The sequence below is a fragment of the Maylandia zebra genome, linkage group LG2 (genome assembly GCF_041146795.1).
Source record: "Maylandia zebra isolate NMK-2024a linkage group LG2, Mzebra_GT3a, whole genome shotgun sequence".
NCBI classification, from domain to species: Eukaryota; Metazoa; Chordata; class Actinopteri; order Cichliformes; family Cichlidae; genus Maylandia; species Maylandia zebra.
This window is the reverse complement of record NC_135168.1, coordinates 45,125,304-45,150,452: the sequence shown is the minus strand read 5'-3', so window position 1 is coordinate 45,150,452 and position 25,149 is coordinate 45,125,304. Positions and strand designations below refer to the sequence as shown.

Sequence of the window (25,149 nt, the reverse complement as noted above, 5' to 3'; positions counted from 1 at the left end):
AGTGTTGTCCTAGCTGAACACTATGAATGGGATGCCTGATTCATAGACATGCAAGCTTATCTCCTAATAAACTGCTGCAGCTTTATCACTGGATGTTTTACATCTGTGTTTCAATGGCAAAAGTATCCCAAATCACACAACTGCTGTTGAGTATTTGCTGATATTTTCCTTCTGGCAAATTCAATATAATGCCTGCAGTTTACTGGATCACTTAGCAGTTTGTCACAATAACATGTGTACTCCTGCACACAAACACAAATTTAATTTTCTTCTTTTGTGATATTGTTGTGTTTGTATACCTCTTTGATCATGCTCCAATCTTCCTGTTATGTAGTATGATTGAATCTTGTGTATTTTATTTTCTGATTTTGATTGATCCTTTCTTCCCTACACCTTCTAGAGTACATTTTTTTCCCCAGCTCATTCATCTCTGTTTATATTCAGTGAAAAATAAATAAATATGTATTAACATGCTGAAATAACTCGTTTCTGTCTTTATTGCTTTCAACATTTACTCTGTCATTTCCAAAAGCTTTCTGCTGATCTACATTTATTCCATTTATCAGGTGTGCACACGTGCCAATTGTGCAGCGTTTTACATACTGATTTGACAGAATTTCACAGTGGAAAATCTTCCTAAAACACACAGTTTTGATGATGATACGAGACGTTACTCAGTATGTTTCTGCTTGTTGTTGCTTGACTCTGGCTGTCTTCACAGTGATATGACTGGGAGCAATGGGGCTGAGCCCCAGCCTAATCTCTCCGCCTCGACCATAATAGATCTGTGTGGTCTAAAGGCCCTCTGGGGGCACCTGGCTCCCCTCCCTGCCATCTCTGGCTGAATCGAGTGTTGAGGCCATCCCAGCGCAGAGACCAAGGGTCAGCTTCAAAGGCCTCCTGCCCCCTTCCTGCCACCTGGTGTTCCATTTCGGTCGAAGGGTGCATTTCCTTTCCAGTCCCTCCACCCTCTGTTGCCCTTCTCAGAACAGGTTAAGGACATCGAGCTGGTACAGCTCCTCCCTGTGATCTCCTTCAGCCTCCTCCCTAGCCGCCCACATGCGGAGACAGGGTGAGAGATCAGTCCCACCCAAACATCACAGAGACACCATCATTTGAAATATAAGTCTGCTTTTGATTTAATCGAAGCCCAACAATATATATGTCTATACATTGAAGTAATTTGGTAGTATATAGTGAAGGATCTGCTACATTTTTATGAACTTGAAGGTGTGTAAGGAACTTCAAATCTGTAATCCACAGTTTGATTGTGTAAAGTGCATCATTAAAAAGTCCTGAGTTTAGTCATAGAGAAAATAATTACTTCCACACAAAGAATGAATATTTATAGCATACCTTTTAATCATATTATAACACAATATGTGTACATTGTTCCAACAGTTTTTTCAAAGGCAAGAGCTTGTTTATAAAGGAGCATTAAATAAGTAAACTTTTTGGCGGTCACTTGAAACACATTTTATTATTAACTGAGCACCATATCATCTATGGTATGAATAACTCTCTCTCTTTCCCTGTTGGTCAAGTAAAAAATGGCAGGACTATAAAACACACATTTTTATCTTCGTCAGGGCTGCTGGACAGTAAGCTCCAAGAATACATATTAATCAATTGAGATTTTGAATCTTTTTATAATGCTGGACCATTTTTTCCCTCCAATACATTAGCAGATCTCAGTATGTCCGCTACTCTTGTGAACAGGGATGAGAAGGAGAAAGAGGGAGAGGAAATAAAGGTCTGATGAGTTTGGCAAAGAGAAGATGGAGGCTGAGACAGATGGCATGAAGTCTGCAGCACTCTGGCGTGGCTCGCCTGGTGCTAAAATCCTCCTCTCTCACATTCCAACAAATCCTACCAGGAGGCTGGGGAGTCTGTCACACCACTCCAAGTATCCACACAGCTCGCTTCACCCTCCTCCCCCACCCACTGTTGCCCCCCTCGTGCAGCCGAGCCTCTGGCCACTCTGTATTACATTTCTACTATTTTATTCTCACGTACGTATAGATTCACATATTTGCATATTTGCGGTAGGTCATGGGGACCTTTACAGACCTGGTAAGATAAGCAGCTCCAGGGGTGCAGATAAGAAGAGAGGCCAAGTGCATAATGAAGAGATGCGGCCTTGCTGTCACTGCAGTATAAAAACCTTATTCTGTAAACACTGGTGCAAATCATAAGGGAAAGACTGTACCATCCATTTATATCAGAGGAGACTTAAGAAGCTTTTTGATTAGTTTCACCGCAGTCAGCATCAACCAATGGTCTTGAAGAACAGCTGTGTTACCCAATCTCAGTCCGAACATGCTCCTCAGACCCTTATTTTAAGGCTTCCCTTGGGCCTTACAGTCCAAAATGGACAGTAGTTTGACTGATTACACATAGCACAAACTAACAACTGGATCACGGGCTCCACATGACATCTTCATCTCCAAATACAGTACTATTGGATTGCCTTTGAATTTCTGAAGCATGCTTTCTTTCACCATCTCAAAGTGGTTCATCTAACAAGAACAGTCTAATTTATTTTACACTATGCTCGCTCCCCATGTCTCTTCCTCGCTGTCTTTCTGCCTGCCTTCTGTTTGTTCTAATGAATGACTTCTGAAATGAGGTGCTGCTGTGAGGAGGTCACAGAGGGCTTCAAAATCACATTACTGTTAATGATAATAAAAAGAACAATCTGTGTTAAACCTCTTGGATGTTTTCTTTTCTCTCTCCATATGGAGAGAATGTTTCATCTGCTACTATTTTGAACATCGTCATGTTTGGAAGTCTCTGCAATTAAAATGCACACTAAATATTTTCATTTTCATTTTTGGTTTTTTTGGTGTTTTTATGCAAATGTTGTCTCTTTGCAGAAGAGTGTGTTCTGATAAAAAGGTATGCAGTGGTGCGCCATCTGGATTACAAAGTACATCACCAAGCACAAAAACATAGTGCGGCATAAAAGGTTTACCAACAACACCTAAATTTCAAATGCGACTGTACCGTTTTATAAACAAATGCAATAAAAGTAAAGTAAAGGTGACTTTACCTCTTTGTGTGTACAGACGCTACACTGCAGATCTAACAACTACGACTGATTTGCATCTTATCATATGTATAGTTGTAATTTGTATAATAGCAGTCAAATAATAACAATAATAACAATTTGAACAGCTTCTGAATAAGTTTTAAGATAAAACTCACAACTTCAGGCAGATTCAAATAAGTTTTATCTTTCATGTAGGTTTTCAACACTAATGCATCATATGAGAATCTGACACCAACGTGTTTGCTGGGGTTGTTTACGTGGATGTCATCTTCACAAACAGATCACCATCACCGCAGAGACAGAGTTTCTGGCTGTCCTTCCTACGTGGCAGGGCAGCATGGCGTCCCCAGGCTCATTGGCACTGCAGCTGTCACCCACAGGATGGAAAAGTGGCGGGGTCGATGACTGCACGGCGTGGCTTCTGGCAGCATCCCTCCCTTCCTGGCCCGGTGAAAGGGCAAGGATAGGGAGCCCAGTCTCTCAGTGCATTGATCGAGGGCCAGCCCTCCATTAGCCACCGTTAGAGCTAAAGGTCAGCTAAGGCCAACGGATGGGTCCTGCATCCGCATCCTATGGAGTGACTCATTCTCACATCCAGGGATTGAGTCCTTGTCACTTTGGTCTGCATTACCCCCTACTTCTGGTGGCCACATGAGGATGCCCATTCCTCTCAGAATAGCCCCCTCCCCGATGAGCGGATGCACCCTACTCAGTGACATTTTTTTTTTTTGGGTTTGGTGTCAACCACATTCTCCATTATTTTTGCTTTTACAGATATTACTATCTCCTGCCAAATTAAAACAGCCTTCCATCTCATTTTCTCCAGCAGAAATTGCTTAATAAATGAGCAGGGCCTGATTTGCACTGATGATCACAGAGCAACACAATTGCATCAAATTGCTCACCCAGAGATGGTGCACCACATCGTGCTGATCACTGAGTGGCAACTACTGCCTGGTGTGGTTTACATTAATGCCGCCAGGCTGTGAAAGGGGATAATTGTGGTGCTAAATGCTGTAGAGGCTGACAGGATCCATTTCTTGACTTGTCAAGGGCAACAGCAAAAGAGTGGGTCATGCCGGGGTCTATCCACACAGAGGAAGATGAACTTGTTCGCACAAACATGCATGCACACACGTGGGCACATGGACACACACATAGCCAGACAAAATCAGCCGCACTCCACATAGAGATGATTGTCTCTTTCTCCTGTCAGGTTGGGCTTTTTTCCTAGCCATAGAGACCTCATCCTGGGAAATTGAGCAATTTCTGATTGAAAATAGTGCCGGTAATTAGAGCACTCACTATTTGTAACCACTTGGCAATACATTAGTATGCAAAGCTGGCAGCCAGCTTATCTTGGGGAAAACGTTTGTTTCCTTAATTGCCCTCTTAGGACAAAAGTGAACGGGGTGGGTGGGGAGGGAAGAGAGTAAAATGTTAACGTGCTGCAAGCTCAGAATAAGAATGGAGCCTGTGTGTTGAGGGGATGTGACTCCCTGAACACAGGGGTTAAACTCCACTAATAGGCTGCATACAGCACACATGGGTGCACACACACAGATACAGAGTAGTGGAGCATGCATACACTCACATATGGGCACACACTGACACTGGCACACAGGCACATGGAGGCACAGACAACAAGACAACTATGATGAGCCCATACATTCCAGAACACACACAATTAGGCACAATTAGCTCCACAGACATACTGTATTGTGTAAAATTAGACACGTGAATACAAGTGTTCAGCACGCCAGTGAATTAAATGGGTCTGTCTTTAAATCCATTAAGATGTGAAACACAGAATGGCTTTAGTTCCCTCATTTAGTTTGATAACTCTTTCTCAAACACTCACTTCTCAGTCTGGAACACTCATCTTTATCAGGAGACCTGATATACTTGTCATCTAAAAAGTGTCAAGGTTTGACTGCAATCTATGTGATATATTACAGTTAAACATATGGAATTTCTTAATAGTTAAGTCCTATAATGCCTCAGTTATTATTCGCACCGCACTTCTTTAAGGACTCTTTTACATTGGAAGCAGAGGTGAGTCTAACATGTGAAATTCTCCATTATTTTTCTTGCCATTTTAGGCACAGTAAGCTGGACCCTAATATCTATATATTTGCACACAGAAAAAAAGTTTCGTTTTTAATTAGAAAATGTGATGCAAATTAATTCTTTCTTTGCTTAGTGACTCCAGAGGCATTTTACTTTGAAGTAGTTGCTGAATTACTGTGATTTCCCCTGATTGTTGGACAAGAGTATCTATAACTTAGAGGACCAGACACATTCTACATTTTCTAAAAACACAGACCAAATAAAACTTTGTACCTCATGGAAAAACAAGGTAGAATTATTAAATAACCCTTTGCTCATAGATTAAATTGGTTTCCATGATACATGCGACAACTGTATGACTGAAGGCCTACGTTTAACTAATAAATATCCAGGCATAGATATTGATATCCAGAAAACGTGATTTTAAAAGTAATGGATCTTGTTCCTACATATAAACAGGCTAACCTCAATCATAAAACTTTATTCCTTCTGATACACTAATGGCGCAGTCAGACCTCAGATGTGGTTTGTATATGTGTATCCTGAAGACTATTAGCCCTTAACTCAGTTCAAATCTTGTAAGCTGGCGCTTGATATTTTTTGGGCCCTTTAAAAAACACATGAATGAAGTAAATGAAATATAAGAAACTGCGATGACCCGCTGTACTGTTCTCCTCTTTGAAGAGGTTATCACCACATGTTGAAACTCATCTTTCCAAGTCTAATCCGCTTACTCACAAGCAAGCACAAAGACGCAAAATCATTTCATATTAAGCACAATCAAAGTCAGTCAGCGCGGGCTTCTAAATTGCAATAGAAAACGTACTTTTTTCAAACAGCTACATTTGAGTGATGAAAAATCAAAACCACTGCAAGCGCCAATAATGGAAAATGTTTTTTTTTTTTTATGACAAATAGACTGTGGGTCGAATATCAGTAGCTTACTCCGTAATACCCTCTGCTGTAAAAGAAAAAGAAAGAAAGAAAAGAAAAAGAAAAAGAAAAAAAAAGAAAAAAAAGAGACGATTTTCTATAAATTAAAATACAACAAACATAGCTTTGGTTAAGTTTAGATTTCATTTACATTAACTTTTTTTTCGTCGGTCGTCCTCAGCCAAACTAAAAAGCACAGTAATGCATAAAATTAAATATTTAAGAAGCTGAGTGTCAAAATTAGTACTCTGAAAGCACTTTTTTTGTCCTCGTTTTAAAGTTTTTAATCTATTCTCCAACAGCACGGCTTTAATGACTTTCACCAAATACCAGCACAAAAAAACAACAAACTCAAATGATGGGAGTAGAGTAGTTTGCGAAAACAATCATTATTAATTTCCAAATCAACAGAAGCCTTGAAGCTACAGGTGGATGAATACTGATGAAAACGTCACGCAGAGAGGGGGCCTATACGGGCCTTCTGATGTACTCTTATTACAAAATCCGCATTAAAACTGTTTTCCAATTAGTTTTTCTTTGGCCACTAAAATCATGAATCGTAAAGAGGCCATGGCGTTGCATATCGGCCAGTTTGACTTTTATCGGTATCCCATTAAATTTCCCTCTTTTGTCTCCGACATCTGTTGCATTTCATATTTTTAGTGAGGACACATGAAACGAGGTGGACTAAGCAAAAGTTTATGGGAGCAGAACAGATCGGAAAAAAACAAACTATGTTTCTATTCAAACGGCAAAGATTACGAAAAAATAAAAGCACGGACTCTAAAATATCATCTAAGTCACATCTGTTGGATCGCACCTGACAGACGTGAGGGACGAAACCCGCTCGCAACGATTTTGAAAATATTTGGAAGAAATCGTGGTAGGACAGCTGATATGAAGACAAATTGGTTCTGGGGGATGTTTTAATTGGGCGGCGTTAATAAACCAGTCCTTAAATTGTTTGTCTTAATTGTTCAAAAACTGGAAATATGAAGAAATACGTGCAAATGTTTATTTACACAGGTAATCACGTGCACGCGCGGCGGGTGGTCGATGAGACTGTATGGGTGGGTGTTCCACATGCTCCAATTTCATGTCACCAATAATATCAGTCAATCAAAACTAATAATTATAGATTCGATAGGTCTAATTAAAGGTATTTATCTCTGCCTGTGTTCACTGGGTTATTACTCGAATTCGGGGCTTCGTTTGACGAGTTTAAGACACCAACAGGATGTTTTCCATTCGTCTTTGCAGGCTAAACTATAATGGAGGCTCCGACTGAATTCAATGTTTTTGCATTTTGCCAAACAAAACCTGAACCAACACAATAATGAATGCCGTGTTGCTTCAAAAGGAATCCCCCATTTAGACCATCTCCTAAGAATGTAAGGCTTCCTTAAAGTTGTGAGGGCCAAAATGGCTTTTGGAGAGCTGAATCAGTGTCCGTGTGTACACACCATGTCCAACAAAAGCAGGGGCTAATCCACCTAATTCACACAATGCACAGGGCCCTGTTTACATGGGATATACTCACACAGGGGCCCTCTGTCTCGTCTTCTCTGTAGAACAGACCGAACAAGGTATCCTACAGATGTTTTCGTCTCTCTCATGTGATGAAAGGCAATATGAAAGATCACCGACAGAATCTGCGTCAAATCCAAATCAGAGAATGTGACGCTAAGCGGAGAGCATAAATATGACTCCGTCCCCATCTTTCATCTTATTTTTTAGTCTGTCTGCATTCCTTTCATGCTTTCATAGGAACCATTCCACTTTATTTAAGCATTTATTTTGCAGTGAAGGAAAATATTACTCAACAAAATGTGTAAAGTTATCATATCAAAGAGCTAAATGTATTTATATTTGAACATGAAGGCCTTTTGTTTGTATATTTGGTCATAACTGGTCAGTGAAATAAATCATAAAAACAGACAACACCTAATTGTATTCAGGCCTTTTTTCTTGCTTTCTTTCATTTTTTAACTAAAGCAAATGAGCTGGCGCAGTTCTCCATACAGCACCTAAACACATCACACAGATGAATAAAAGCTTTAATCTGAAGAAGCTTGCACCTAGGGACTCCACTAATTACATTTGAGCGCAACAAACTTAAGTCAACATGTTATGAGTCAAAAAAGAATAAATTACAAAAAACATCACATTCCGTCTATTTTGTAGCAGGACGGTAAACGTACAAATAATTCAACTTTAGCTTACAGCAACAACCTCAGTTTAATGTATTGTAATATTAAAATTATGATTTCAAATTCGGCCTTTAAGTTTAAAAATGTCTTTTACAGGATATAACAAATATTAAAGTTTAACATCTATATTTTCCTTTGCGATTTTCTTACACGCATACACTGAAACTACACCAGGTTTCCCACAATTATAATTTTCTATCCAATATGAATATTTCCTTTTATACTCAGTGAAATTTCCAAATGATATCTCGCCTCTATATCTATTTAACCTCATAATGTTAAAAAATGTTTTAAACAAAATAATAATAATAATAATAATAAAATAGCGTTTCCGTTTTAAGGAGTCTTCGACAGACTATGCTCCCAGTCCAGACTGAAAAATGATGTTATAATAATGTTCCAGAACATAAAGGGTTAACACAATATGCTACCTAACGAACAGGACTAACACCGAATGGCACGTTGTTTTATTTTACACTATTAACTATTTATTATATAATGAAGAGATTTGGCAACCGACACGGGTTTTTTAATTACTTTCATTAACGTCCCAGATTTCCTCTTTATTCGACTTAGAGCCATTCACGTCGTTCCCGTCTGTAGGTGTGTTTCACTGTTTCCATAACTGCATTTTTTCCAGAAGGGGTAGGTAATTACTTTGGCACAGCCAGGTAAATTCCGGCGCTAAATTGAAATATTCTGCTTTAATCCTCACTAAATCCCCATTCTCAGGACACGGTGATGTGAGCAGCAGAGGAGTCATGTGGTGCTCCGGTAGCTTCTTCAGGTGAGCGTCGCGTCGCAGGGGGGCGGAGGATCTTCTCTCGACGCCATAAGCATAAAACAAGATTACTAGATCTTTATCGTCGTTTCAGCGTTTCTACCCCCCCTCGCAGAGCTGCTACTTCACAGTCTCAGGTTCAGACGGGGGAACGTTGCATAATGTGCAGGAAATGAATTGTAAGTTGTTTGGGAGAGGGGTATTTTAAACTTAAATTAATAAGTCATAAATAAACTTCCCTGCGTGTTTTCCAGGGTGTTTATAAGCAGGTGAGCTTGTTTATGTAAATTAATCTGGAGATGCATTACAAAAACAGGGCTTGATAGCTTTGCTTTTCTTGCCATTTGAAGCAGGAGAAGCTCTTCACGATCACTAGACATTAAAAATAACATTTTTGTCGTCTTATAAACAAAACGGGGAAAAAAACATCTACGACTGAGCCAGACTATATTTCAGGTTTTTAGGTATAGTGTCTCTCGCAGGAGTAAATACTGGCAGAAGTTTGTACCTTCTGCTTGTCATGGTGCTGCCTGAATTTACCTTCCCCATATCTTTAATTTGTAGTCACCAGGAATAAAAGGCTGAATCTCAGCTCTGGCAGCTCCCACGTCAGTCTTTGCAGGAGTGGGTGACAGAGAACAGCAGAGGCAGATAGCATGCTAAAATCGCATCACTAGAGACCCCACATCAAAGTAGACCAAACCTCATATTGAGTGAACTTTTAAGCCAGAAAGACTGTGTGACATCAGAGCACCTAAAATGTGACTGTCATGTTTTTCAAACTTCGCTGAACACAAGCTCAAAGACTTGAGAAGTATTCAATGGCAAGCGCCGTTCAAACGCTCACACTAAGATTAGCAGTCTTTGTCTTACAGGAACCTCAAAGACCAATTAGATTGAGAGATGTGTGTGACGAATTTGTCAAAAATAAGATGATAGATACCACTTTGACAGTGAGCAAACATGGCTGGGGATTTCAGTCAAGCTCATTCATTGACAAGACACTGTCAGACAGTGTGTCAACTTCAGGAGACCTGCCAGTTGAGAAAGATACAGCTTGGAATTGAGACTGATCAATTCCCAAACTGCCAACAAGACGTGGCTATGATAGCTGCACTTTATTTTGTGAAGTAAAAAAGTAAGGATTGCTTGGATATATTGTCAAGTTTTTATGCATCTTAAGCCTTCACCATCCCAAGATACAGAAGACAGAAAAAAAGCCTAGTGCATAATATTTATCTGCAGTTTCAAAACTTTAACACCAGAGTTTTAACCTTTCCGTATTTCTTTTTGGACACACGGAAGTGGCATATAGTGTACGTGGTTTTGTTGTTTAATGTACACCAATTCAACACGTCTGGTAGCTGAGCTTGTCTTTGGCCACTATTTCTGAAGTGAAATCCAATACTCAAAGCATTTTCCTCTTCAAAGTAGTCTCCTGTTGTGCTTTGTGACCACAATAGTGTCAATCTCATACTTTCAAAGCCTCATCTTTGTGTCAGCTTTGAGTAGCTGTCTATACATGCCTCCGAATAGACTTGAGGCTTTGATGGCTGGTTTGAAAACAGTTTGCAACAAATTCTAAATTGGAAAAAATAAATAAATCATTGATTTGGCTGTGCATTTAATTTGATCCATAAGCACAAACTATATTTCTACCTCAACTTTGTAATAAATGTTAGTAAGCTTAGATATAGCCAGCCGCAGAAAGAAACATCCAAGTCAGCTGTAAATTGCAATCCAGCACTAGAACTCCAGCAGTAGTATGTGGTGATGATTAAAAAATCTATCAGCACAAGACAGGAAGAAAAAAATCAGTTTCAAAATGGACATTACCCCTTTTAGACCATTGTGTTTATAATAAATGTACCAATACTTTATTAATCCAAGAGGAAATTATGTGAGAATTTCCATTCATTTTATCACATAAGATGAATGTTAGTCAATAGTTCCAGCCCTAGCGTTACATTTGTACAAGCACAAATGATCTTGTTTTTACTGGTTTAGTAGTTAACAATGTAAGGTTGGTGGGCATGAAAACTTATCCCAAACAATTGCCGTTTGAAAGGCTGCATTTAAAGGCATGCTAAGTGATTGGGATGATCAAATGACAATCAGAAGAAAAGAGAGGCAATCTCAATAAACTTTGTCATTCATCCATTCAAGGTTCAATCATATCACAGGCGTTTTGCATAACTATGAGACACTGGTTCTAATCCTCAAAGGGTTTTGGGGCTACTTGGCTTTGCACTGTAGTCATTCAAGGTCGCAACCCGGTAGGAAATATGGGCTGCCATAGCAACACAAAGATGGCCTCTAAAGGCTTAGCATAATTCTTCCCTAATAGAAAAATAACAGCGGCAAATCCCATCCTTAGTGAACTACCTCATTTGACAGAGGCAGACTCCCACCTGTGAAGCACATAGTCACCACACCAATGCTCTAAGATTACGATAAGATGAAAAAAAGCCCATCTCTGGATGGGGAAGGGTGCCCTAAGCTCAAGCTAAATTCTTTCTCTTCTCTGAAGCTGAAAACGGCCCACAGTGTGTCTTTGGCTAGCTTTAGGTTTTTGAAGCTGGACAATACAAGCTGCCAAATGAATCGTGCTCTCTATATAGTAGCCTACATAACTTTGAAGTGCTTAAGCCAGACTCTGAGAAAAACTTCTGGCATCAGAAGATGGCTTATATGTGCTCAAATCTGGGAACTGTTCTTTACCTTTGCTCTTGAAAATATTTAAACTCAGTCAGACCTGTTGAACGAGTGATCATGTCTATGATAAATCAGACCAGTTTTACTCTTCACAAGGTGTTCTAGTGGGAGTTTTATGACACTGGGACGTTTTAAACCTTCCTAGTAACTGTCCCCACGCCTCTGATTGTGATCACAAAATATGTGATCCCCCTCCTTTGTCCCCCTCCCCCCCCTCCGGTTTGTTGCCAGGTACTACGAGATGGATTCTTGTCACTGTGTGAGTTGCATCAGGATGATGAGCACTGGGGAGAGAATAAATTACCGCCACACTTTAGAGTGGGAGGCATGTAAGTATCAGCAGCTACAACAGAGCATAACTCTCTGCTTATGGAATCGCTAATGAGGTGAGGTATCCAGCAATGTTGCAGCCATTGTGATTGAGCTAAAATCAAAGGCTTTATGAAATCATTACTGTCAAAGCTAGCTATGAAAATCAATGATTGCCCAACATGGTTTCCTGTAAGAAGTATATGGTGCTGTTTTGTCGTATGCAAAAGGGAGAGGGAGAGATTATAGCAGGAGATGTGATGCTATCTCTACTGTGTGTCTGAGTCAGCCATTTTTAGTTCAACTGGATTTCTGTTTATTCGCTATGTGCAACAGCTAGAGGCTCATTGTCTGGCTCATGCATTGCATCTTCTCTGTCAGTGTGCTTCTATAGATGCTTGCCTTATTCAGCTGGGTTTAAAAGAGTTTTTTTTCCCCCAGCCCATCTGGATGAGTCTCGCTACCTCACACTGGACTGTGTAATCACATCATTGTCAGTGATGTTTCTGTTCAATAGTGTGCAGCCAAGATGACAGAGCAGAAAAGAGAGGAAGATTATCATTTTATCAAAATATCCTTAGAGCTCAGCAAAAAGCTACATGGTTTGGGCCTTACTAGAACACCAATATTGAAATAATTAAATCATAAATGATTCTCCAGCCTAATATCTTCATTTCACTGCGGTAGATTTGCTCTATCATAACATCTGGTACTTGTGGTTCCAACAGTCACGAGGGTACTCTAAAGGGACTTTTTTATCATGCAAATTAGAGTTCAACAGCTTTCTTGTCTTATCAATTCATCTTTTTGCTGTCAGGCAAATATGCAAAATTCATGTATTAATATTCTATTTCTCCCATTATTTTAAGGCATTCACTGTGACACAGTATTGTATTTAAAACAATATACTTTTCTTTGCTGTTCTTATCTTTATTTAAACTCCTTTGGCTTGCCTAGATTATGGAGCGATTGATAGTGGTGTCTTCACATTAAATGGACAGTGACATTCGTAATGGCCATTTGCCGGACGGAATTTCATTCCTGTGCCTCAAGTGCTTGGATGGATAGCAGAATAGACTAATTAAATCAACGCTCCACGAATGTCCAACGAGAGCCCAGATTCTCCTCCCTGAAGGGGAATCCCACTGAATACCGGCCTGTAAGCCTCCTGTTTCAGAGTCTTACACTGAGCACCGTTCTACATCAAAGCTTTCTCAGCACCATGTCTCAAAGATTCACATCTCCAGGAAAGAATGGCTTCTGCTGAGATATGGACACCTCTGGTCTCATTTAATGTGCAAGGTCCCCTCCCCCTCTCCAGGCCTGAATCCGAGGATAGAGTGGCTATCTGACGAGATCACACAGAGAGGTGCGGGAACTTAAAGGCAAAGAGTTACTGAGCATCCTACCAGGACTCTCAAAAGGGTTCTATTAAAGCATGTTCAATATGCCGGTCAGGGCTTTCAAAGTGCTGCACACCCTCTAGCCCCGGCAAACTCAAAGGGCATCAGTGCACATTCAGTAAGAGGAATCTGGCCCCCATTAATTTAATGAGTCCAGGGTATTAGTATGCCATAGCCAGCTATGAAGTCTCCTTTTTTCATCTCTAGTGGAGTTTTAAGGAAAGATCCCCCAACTTGGGAGTGACAAAGAAGAGCAGGGAACAAGGTGCAATCATCTAATCTGAGATAAATTTTTAGCTGTCAGTCCTCAGAGGGCAATTTCCAGTGGTTAAGATGTCTTGTGCAAGCTGGAAATCCACATAAAGAATGCAGAGTGGCACTTTTACTGTCACCAGGAGAACTTCGCTATCTCTTTGTCATGATTGCATCCTCGGAAACCAGACACGAAACTTGTAAAAAATAATGGGCAGGAATTGGCACTTGGAGACGTATTTGCATAACATATTTGGAAACATGCTGTGGTCATTACAGCAGCGCGAGCACTTCTTTTTCTTTTTTACTACTCTTGTCTACTGTCACTTCACGGTTAATTAGACTTAAAGGAGAACACACATCCCAGCAACTATACAACATCTGACACGTAACTGACAGTCACCTGTAAGAGATTACAGAGACAGTGGAGTTTGCCAGGGCCTGTCAACCAGGAAGTAGCAGCTGCTGGAGCTAATTAAAGGCACAGTAACATGGTAACACATCCCAGCTAAGGGACACATCAAACACTCCTCTTCATGCAAGTGTGGAGTCTCATCTCTGGGATGTTGAGGCCTTCTGTGACCTGTGCTGGGAACCTGCTGGGCCCAAGGCTTGACCTGAGAGCTGCGGGGTGAACCAGAGTGGGTCAGGATCACTGTGGGGTGCACCTGGACCAGACTTACCTGTGTCTGTGTATCTGCATACCAAAACGTGGCCATGTGGCTGTGTTGGCGCGAGTACATGGACTCTGACCTGAACAACAAAGAAAAGGAGAGAGCTTGGGTGAGAGGTCACAGAGGCAGAGGAGGATTAGGAAAAACACACATAAGACACACTGACTACATATGATCAGACAGTCACATATGGCTAAAAAGAGGTAGAACCAGACACCTCAGATGTGGTGATGAAATCCAAACCTATTGTAAACAAGTCCTTTTACAATGGATTGTGCTAAATTATGCATAAATACTGCATAAACATCGACTTAAAGTCAACATCGCTGTGTACATTTAGTTATGTCCAGATTTAAAAGAAAATACATTTGCCCTGTAGCAAATTGAGAAGCCGTTTCAGATTTCTGTCTTTCAAAATAACACTGAGCTCAGTCATAATGAGCACTCGCGCTGAACAATAGTACCTGAAGCCCACTGAGGAAAGGTTGTTCCAGCCAATATTTATAGACATTTGATAAAAGGAAAAAGATAAAAGAACACATAGTTGACTCTCTCTCCGGTCCGTCTGTTCTTTTCTCTCTGAATCTGTACATCAGTTTTAGAGCCTGTGTGTAACTAACCAGAGAAATCGATCCAAACAAATCTCTCATGAAACTTTTTCTCAGATGCAGTTACACTGATAACATGCTTAATATAACTGTGGAAATATTTGCCTATTACTTAGTGCGCAACTTAATTAATTCCGATCTGAATGTTTATGCATAAATAAGAAATGCATTTAGATTTTCATCAATTTCTGAACCAAATGTTTTCCTGTTTGCTTACATCAAAGTCACCCTGACAATACGTTACTGCATGACAGGTCTGATGAACAAATCACACAGGTTATAGCTCCTGGTGATTCAATATTGACTCTAAAAGGAGCATAACAGAAGGATGTAGACGTCACTTGTGTGGAGTGATTTGGCCCTGTTGGGTGAAAGGCTGTGAATGCTGTGATATAGCTCTCAAGCCGGTCTTGCTGCCACATGTAGGAAGACATCTGCAGTACGTCACCATGGCACTTCTCTCTGGGGAGCCATGCTGCAGCACATGGGCCACCTGAAGCAGGTCTATGTCTCCACCTGCCACATAGAGCGCTGACATGTGCTCATGCAGGGATGCATGTTGGTGGACCTGTCTACAGGCATGTAACTGTCAGCGCCGACAGACACCAATTTGCCACCATCTTGGGAAGGCGAACATGGCACATGTGATGCATGCAGAGAGCAAGTTCAAGAGAGGACTGTAAAATAGAGATTTTTTGACATTTTATTTATTTATTTATTTTTACTAATACTCCACAACAGCAGTGAAAAAACTCAGTCTAGCCTGTGCCGGGTATTTTCTGTGCCTGCCAAGTAGCAGACCTAAACAAAATGAGAAAGCCCTTGACTCAATTTTGGCGGCCTAATATTATTCTGCCACCCTAGGAAGCCAGGGTTCTCTTGTTGTGTAAAATAGAGGGAAGGCAACTTTCCCCCTCACATCTTTATGGCTTCATGCTCGGAGTTACTGGCTGTGAGGGCCTGAGTGCTGTGTGCTTTTAAGCAGTTGTCGTGTGGTCTCAATCTCTTTACACTTTTCTCTGCCAGTCTCCTCTCTACCAGGCCTCCCCAAACTGTGTAATCAGCAGATGTCTTTACAGAACAGCCGTTTGCCACGTGCACACCGTGCATTCTTTTCCAGTTTCATTTTGGAAATATATAATTTCTTCATTTAGATTATTATTATTCTTTCAAGCCCAGGAGCCATGTTGATTTGGTTCTTAATGTGGCCAGAGGCTGAAAATACCGCTTCACTCAGCAGTTCAGATTCAAATGCTTCAATGATATATCTTAAGTCTACTTACGTTAGTCCATTCTATTATACTGCAGACCTGCTGAGTTAAACAAACCTGCACAGACTAATTCATCAGAACCCTTTGGCCTTCATCAAGACAAAGTCAAACTACTTGACACCAGAAAAGAGACCAAGAACTCTGTTCTCACGCTAACATTTCAGGGACAAATTTCTCAAATTTCTTAAAAAAAAAAAAAGCATCATAAACAGCGAACTCTGTCACATTTTTTAGAATAAACACCGGAAGCTATATATTTTTGAAAATGACTAATACACGCTTCACGTATCTTATATTAGTCTTCGTTGCATCACACTGCCTCAAAACTATGAAAGACTTACAACAATCTGAAGTTTTATAATGAAGAAATGTGTGGCATTGCCCTGAAATACATAAATGCTTATATTAAATTGACAGATCTAAGACGATATCGACTGGAATACCCGGTTGTAATGCTTACTTTCACCGACATGAAATAGACATCATGATCGCAGACAAACATGTTATGAAATATAAGTTGCAATATCATTACAGTAATTACGTCAGTAACTCAACTTGCGTATTTCCATGCCATATTACTATACTTCAGCCATGCATTTCAAATGGAAACATTTTGTGGCACGTGGCTGCTTACAGTGTAAGTATTTTACACGTCTCACCCAGAAGGATTAAGTTAAATTTAGCTCTGTATAACATTAAATGCTGTTTAAGTGTTACTAGTAATAATGAGCTGATAGGATAGTAGGTATAGCAATGCAAGCAAGCAAAATGTACACATGTATTCCTACTTTTTCTGCTATTACTATTAGTACTTTCACTTGAAAAATAAGTAATGCCCATATGAAAGTCAAGAACTGTTGATAAAACGAACTTTTTATGGATTAAAGCTAGCAGACGTCCACCCATTATGGGCATGTGGCAACAAGCATTTTCAGAGCACCACTTGGGCACCATCAGGGCACCACCATGCCAGTGTTTCTTGTCTGTCACCAACTTCAATATTGCTGCAGAAGGTGGCAGACTCGTGAAGGGCTGGGTATCCATGAATTGAGCTGTCAAAATTAGCAAAAGGCAAAGTGGGTCACGCACTGAGGCAACAACTAAGACCCTAGGGGGATGCCATAATATCCCTCGCTAAAAAGTGATTCATTACTGTAAGTTAGCACATCAACAAAATATTTTCAAATGTTTCCTCATTACCATCTAAAATAACCCAACAGTTACAGGGGCTAATTATTTCACATAATTGTGTCATATTAAGTCACATAATAGTGTTGATACTTCTGTCACTTACTTAATGCCTAACCTGACCTTCGATAGCGATTGTGTTAATGATAACTCCACGAATTCACTTTTTTCTATTAATTGCCGATTTTGCTTGTATAATGACATGAAGATAGGGAGGTGTATGAGTGTTGTGTGTGTGGGAGTGTGTGTCTCATAAGTGGTAATGTTAGACTTGTGCACTTGGCAAGCATTTTTTTCGCTCCATTTGGTGACAGATTGGGTTTAAATAACATTATATCTTCACAGTTGTGACTCACAAGCCTCAGTGTTACAAAGTCAGGGTGAGGTTTAGCACTTCAGATGAGGATGAAGGAGGATCGGGTCGCCTCACTTCGTCTTTTAGTTTGTCGCTTTATGCTGGGCCTAATTTGGGACTTTATGAATAACCTTTTACTGTTTTACTGACACAATCAATCCACTTTTCCCCCAACTAAACCCATGGTTTTTCCTTCATAGCTAGCATTCCCAGTGGTAAAATGGGCAGAAACACGAACTAAGAACGACTGAAACTGCTTGTAAACCTCTGCTTGAGACATTTTACGAAAATGTTCTAAATTCGTTCAACAGATAAATGTAATCAAGTGGCCTATATTTCATTGGAAAAAAAGCATTTGGAAAAGTTGTGACATAAATTCAATAACACCAGTGTCCAGTAGTTTAAAGAAAAAGATGCAACTTTACATTGATTGTGACACGTTGCATGGCGGGGTGCTAAGCATTGCTGAATACTTCCTAGTCAACACAGCACTACATTTTTCGACATGACTTTGAATATTTAAGCAGAGGTCATAGCAGGGTGCATCTCCTCTTGCCTCTCTGAGCCCCAGGTAGAAGGGCATGAAGAGGGGTCTTAATATTGATGCTCCAGGCCCAGAGTGCTCCACAAACGTTAATGTTGCACTGACTCTCTGAACCAGTATACATTACTGTCGGCCCTGACCCCCTCATCAGCCATGTTTGTTTTTGGTGGTGTTATGATATCAAAGACTAACTGCTTTACAGCACCTCCTGGTGCTCCCCGGGAGAAAACTTCTCCTTTTGGAATGAAGAATTCACTCTACAGATGTAAAGGTAGTAACATCGCCTGTTTCGCCATGTGTGAATTTGATATTATTTTGGTCTTTCATAATTTAACAAAATGTTGTAAACTTGTAGTGACTTTATTGAAGGGAGTCGGTATCCATGTTATTATGAAGACTTTAAGCCAACACGTGCGGATTTGGGCTGATGGATTCTTTTTTGTGCTGTTTGTTCAAAGATTGACTTCAGACGCTCCACAGGTAACTTTCTGTTTTAACTTTTTTAACTTTCTTTTAAAGTGAATCCTGGCTGTGTGGCAGATGAAGCATAAACTGTGATGTCTTTTTCAAGAAGTGAGTGTGGTTTATTTGTTGTCTCTGAAAGACACACAGGAGTGTGGCCTCATGCTTTAGAGCTTTGTTTACGTGCTGCTTTGGCCCGCTTGTTCTGTCCTGAGCTGCCTGTCCCTCAAATCCAAGGCTTACTATGAGGTGGAGCACAGAGGAGGGATAAGGGCTGTCCCTGCTGCTACTAGGGAGTGCACGCCAGCAGTGCATAGAAACTAATAAAGATGCACACTGGCAGAACCCATTGACCAAGCAATGAGATGTCACCATAAACAAGCGGCAGGACGTTGGCAGTTAAACGGCTGGTTTCATAACACTAGATGAATTTTAATTTTTAATTAAAAGACATGCCTGTTATTTAAGATCTCAGAATATACATACTACTAATATGATTAATATCAGTTTGTTTGGAAGTGTTATTTTGCAATTTTTCCATTCACTTTTGACTAGATGTGGCTATTGCTGTTTTTAAATACTAGCTATATGTTAGTAAATCTCCTCAGTTCAAACTTGCACATCAGAGTCCTTAAAACGGGCATCAGCTCTGGCAGTAACATCTGCACAGGACACATCTCATGTATGTCATTTTTGCAAATACAAAATAACATCCTTGAATCAAAAGTGATGTCTGGCAGTGCTCAGACGACTCTTCAGATTTATCATGTAGTCATGAAACTTTTAAGACCATAATAATACATTTGTTATAGAGCCTTAGAAGGTGCAGAAAACTCAAGGCCCAACTCCCAATTCCCTGATCTCCAATTTATAATGTTGATTATGTTTCTGATTATTAGTCTTAAATGATTTATTAACAGTCAATTATGTATTTGCCTTAACAAAACATGCACGCCACAATATATCAGATTTCCTAAATTATATCTTTGGAAAAGAAAAAGCCCAAAGTCCAGAGAGCAGGAATAGCACTTGTGGGCCTAAAATATGAGTGCTTTAATTTGATTGTGTTAAATTGAAGCTTCTTTGAAGAACACCCACAACTCTCTTTAGCTATTTATTTCTCATCAGTGGTTTGACTCTGACATGTCTCTTTTGTACACCTGAATTATGGTAGGGCTAATTTAAAGTACATGATGCATTTAAAGAAATATTTGACCACAACCTTCAGGCGAATCAATTTAACCCGAAGAAATGAAAATGAGGCTGATGTGGCATGAGCAGGCCACCTACCTGAATGCATTCTGTTCAGAGATAATGATGGGGTGTTTACTTTATTTTTGGTCACATTGTCGTTATTATTGTGATTATCATTTTTGTTTCACACGATACACAGCATACTCATATCACAAGATAATAAAGAAATACAAATAAAGATGCCCTTTTTAGAAAACCTACTAGCGGTACACTCTAACTGTTGATTAATCTAATTCCAAGACTGTGTTTTCTGTTGACGGAAATGTTCCTTTTGCTAAAGGAACAGTGATTTGAATTTTTCTGTCCCCGTGAAATTTTCAAATTCCTGGCATTTCACTAGTGCTGAAAAACACTAAAGTAATATCAATAAAAAGAAGAACTTCAAAAATTTGCACATTATACAGCATTGGTAAAATGTTGTTCAATGTTAATATTCAGTCGCGGATTTTCGCTGAGTGAAATTAAATTAGGACAAATAAATTTTATTTGAAATTACTGTTGCGATTTAAAGTTAAGGGTGGAGAGCATGCCTTTTTAAAAATAAAAAAAAAATGTTTAATGAAAAAAATTAAATAAATCAAAATAATAATGCGCAAAAATGTATTCACAGAGACATTAAGAACAAAAACCCATCAAGAACTATTTTAAGGTTAATTGAAAAAACGTATTTTCGGTGTTTTGTTCTGATTTAAAAAAAATAAATGTGTAAAATCGACATAAAGCATAAGGAGGCAATGCACATTTTTGAAAAGGTAATTAAAACAAAAATAACTTTTTCATTACATATATAAGAGCTTTGTTTTGTCCTTTCATACACATCCGAATACTCTCTGTAAAAAGAAAAAGCTTTAACAAACTCTATGAGTTTCATTGTAATTTCAGCAGATGGAGATATCAAAGTTCGCAAGAATTAATAAAAAAGTTTTCCTGCTAATGTCAGACAGAGAACAATCAGAAAGTAATTATGCATACATTTTGTTAGTTTAGCTGCTTGTTGAAAAAGCCATCTGTTTATAAGATTCTTTGTAATTCTTTTCCATTGTTTTTTTACATCTGCAAAACTTATTGTGCAGCATCAAAAGACAATGAAATTCATTAACTCTCCGTGTCTAATTGGCAAGATTCTCTTATTTCAAGTCTTTTTATTTCTTCAAGGGACATTGTCTTGAATGGGAGGCTCTCATCTCAATCAAATAATATGCAATGATAAACAAGAACTAGAGTTTTTGATCAAAAAGTGCAACTCAAATCAGATGCTTCTGCTGGACTGAAATGTGAAACTTCTCCCAGTTTGTAAAAGGAAAGACGCCATCTGTTTTTTTATGATTGTCTGTAAAGAGGACATTAAACTGTCAGTGGTGTTCCTTGTATTTTTGCAGACAGTGACGTATATCCCACAAATCATCAGTTCTTTACCAATCTTACTACATTGTATTTAAACCAGTAGGTCAATTGTAGTTAAAGTACAGACAATAACTATTTGCTTTTCATAGCAGTTCTTTTATTTAGGTTAGTGTAATGGCATTGTAAAATCAGTTAATTTAGATAACGCCTGATTAATTTGATAGATTACCATGATTTTAACAGATAAAATTCCCAGTTTAATTTTTCATTATAGTTTCAAAGACTTTGTTCTTTCTTTCTTTTATCTGTTTGTCTGTCTAAGAAACATTGAAAACGATGGCAAAAACTGTAAAACCCAATTTTTCTCCTCCACATTCTAAACTTGAAAAGCCGTGATCAGTGTGAAACTATAGTTGAGGAAAAACTTAGCAGTCTTATCCTTTAGATTTCAAGAAAACTATCTCTCCCATGATTCCTCAAAGTTATAAATGCATAGGGAGAAAAAAAGGGGGGAAAAAACTGAAGGCTTTCATTCTGTCATACAATGAAGGCTTTCAACTGTTTATGCGCTCACTCAATCCAATATTCAAGTTTGTTAAAAAAGAATAGTTATTTTGTTTACTAAATTTTTGTCGACGTCTTATTAATTGTAAGTAATCCAACGCCAAGCAAACTAAACTGCACGTGTGTTGAGTCAGTGTGAAGCTGTGGTGTAACGAAACCTTTGGCAAAGTGATTCGCCTGTGTAATGCAATAATACTGTATATTTGAAATAAAAGGTATTACAGCGATATCTAGCTTATAAAACAAACTTGACAAATGTAGCATTTTACACTCCAGAGTCCTCGTAATGTCGCTATTTGCAGAAGTCAACCATCTAGTCGCTGATTTCATGTAGAAGCATAAGCATCAGCTCCATCTTCTTCCTCCCCAGTTAGCTTAGCAGCAGCGGCCATTTTGTCTGATTTTGCATTGGTCTAAATGTGTATTGAAGGTCACGAGAAATTTCTGGCAATTTCTGCTAAGGAGATGGTAACACCAGCTTCTTGAAATTTTTTTACAGAACAGGTTCTCTTACTTTGAGCCATCAACTAAGATGGCGAGCAGAAAATGCGAATTATATCAGGCATGCGCTGAGCATGTTCCAAGAAATAATGCTTTCATTTCCTGTTCACTGTTCATTATTAACCACATGGCTGTCAAATGTACATGCATACAAGACATTCATGTGCAGGCACATCAAATACTAGTGTGCGCGCACACCCACACCAACACACACACACGCATAAAATAAGATGAGCTGATCCCATTCTTAGAGACTGCGTCAACCACCCGCTGATTTTCACTGCCACACCATGTAGACAACCAACCACAGGATGTATACACCCAGCTGTCCAGAGGTCACCTTGGCTTGTTGGAGTGGATGCACAGTGGCAGAGTGGACCACCGCTATCCACAACAGCTCATCTAACAACAACATGTGTTCATGCTCTCACCTCTTTTAGGAACCTGCGTCATCTTCGGGGTAAGTAGCACAATCTGTACTTTACCCAAGTCCGCTGCACCAAGGAGTAAAAACTGTGATGGACAGACCTACTTTACGACCGCTCTTTCTTTATGTGTTTAACTCTTTGAAAGTCTGTCATTTACACTCACGTCATCAATTAGTTATTATTCTACCAATTACTATCTTCCTTTTTAACTTTGACAGAATATTTTACTTGAAATTAATACATTTTTAATCTAGTTTTTCAAAGTAGCAGTGGGCTACTGGGAGATTACTGTAAAACACTTTCCTCTAACACTTTTCTGAGCCTGAAGTAGTAGTGAGCATACTGTATATCATTGCAATGGAAAATTACACTGCACCATTATGACACAGGAGCAGCAGCCATGCAATTGCACAAAGATCAATAAATGCATTTTTACAACAGCAACAAAAAAAATCATGGTTAAGTGTAATCGGTCTGTGCGTTTCAGCGTTGGCCCATTGTCACTTCACAGGCCAAATTACCAAATCTTAGTGCTATGATACATTTGTAAATAGTACGTACTAAATACACAAACACTCACCTCTGCACTGCTTAAACACCCCACTTTGGAAACACTGGAGCTCCAAAATCTCCATGTTATTGGCACAGAGGGGTAAAACGACTGTGCGGGAGTGAGGCCCGGAGACTGGGCTTTCTGTGTTTCCAGAGAGCTGCCCTGACCACCCTGGTAAATATAGGAGAGCAAATCCTTTTCAGGTTGAGAGTATGACACGGGACTACCACATAAATCAGTGTAGGCCCAGCCCGGCACAGGCTGGGAACGCCATGGGAGTGGTAGGCGGCTCTACGGTGAGGTTTTTGGGGAAGGATTATGGATTGAGACGTACAGCTGGGAGGCTAAAGTTACACTTTTCATTACCACTTCGAGGGGGTCTTGGCTGCCTGGAAGCCAGTCAGATTTGTGAAGACCTCTTTCTCCCCCTGGAATGGTTGTAATTCTGCAGGCACATTCTTCACCTGAGGATAATTGTTTTTGATATGGCAAGAACAATTTGGCCAAATGCGATGGGAAGTGCTGTTTTTCTTTTCTTTTTTCCTTTTTTTTTTTTTTGCAGTGGAAGAAATAAAAAAAGAAAAAGGAGAGGGTATTGTGAAATGTCCTCATTCACCAAAAGACCAGAGTAAAGAGAGAGCAGTATGCCCCCTTCTGGCTCTTTTCTTCTCTCCCTCTTTTCTTCTTCTTTTTTCCCTGGCGTCTGGAGATGTGAAGAAATGTCTTTTGATCAGCTCTGACAGAGCCTGGGCCATGTGAAGAGGGTGGCTAGCAGGACTCTGCCAATCCATGCAAGGCAAAAATGTTCCTAGAGTAATAAGCTAACGAGTGCTGGGTGTCTGTCTGATCCACATTCTGGTTACCGTTTGTGCCAGCACACCCAGTGGCTTCTGACGTGTACCCGACTCTCATCAGTCTTTGGACTATTTGCCAGGTCACTGCGTTTCACCTGCCCAGTCCCATATGCTCTCAGCAATGGTGCAATAGTCTGAAATTTAGGGACCTTGTGGGCACAACTAAATTGAAATTGGGAGCATTCTATTTCAAATTTTTACACACAGCGTTTGGAATTGACAACATGTGTTACGTTTGCTGTGCTGGAAATATACAGGGGCAGAAAAATAAAGTACGGGGTTGATTCTGAGCAAAGAAAATTTGTCTCACCTTGCCCACACAACATCAACTTAGGCTATTTCCACAACTGACTGCTTCCATTGTATTTGTGGGTTTGAAGTGGTCACATATCAAAGGGCTCTGTCTCTGCAGGGTGGATTCTCTGGTACTCTGTACAGCACAACAAGGAGATAGTTACCTCTCACAGCTTCTCACTGCAGCCCAAATAAACACATCACCTCCACTGCAGGGGGAGGAGGACAACAGCACAGCTGCCAACTCTCCCTCTCCCTCTCTCTTTATCCTACCCTAGCAGCAGCACCAGCCAAGTCCACAGTGCTGCGGGGCATCTCAGGCATGAACAGGTGCACTGTTGGTGGACTTGGGCCTCTCTTAGGCCTGTCTCTGGGCTGGTGCTAAGTGCTGGATGTGTGAGGACTGGTGAAGACAGGCTGGCCAGACTTTAATGGTGTGGTGGTGAGTCCTGGGCTCAGCGCTGGTAATTATGGTGGGGAGAAGGTGATTAAGGAGCGTTGAGCAGCCCAGCGAGGGGGACGGGCCCACG

At 39.9% G+C, this 25,149-nt stretch overlaps 1 long non-coding RNA gene across 1 annotated transcript; it reads right to left on the bottom strand.

Moving 5' to 3' along the window:
- Window positions 1–955: 955 nt before the first annotated feature.
- On the bottom strand, window positions 956–23,613 carry LOC143413061 (uncharacterized). The gene is made up of 3 exons (XR_013093629.1): window positions 23,499–23,613; window positions 14,409–14,478; window positions 956–1,047 (listed from the first exon to the last, which is right to left on the bottom strand). It is a non-coding gene; the product is annotated as an uncharacterized LOC143413061 (long non-coding RNA).
- Window positions 23,614–25,149: the final 1,536 nt, after the last annotated feature.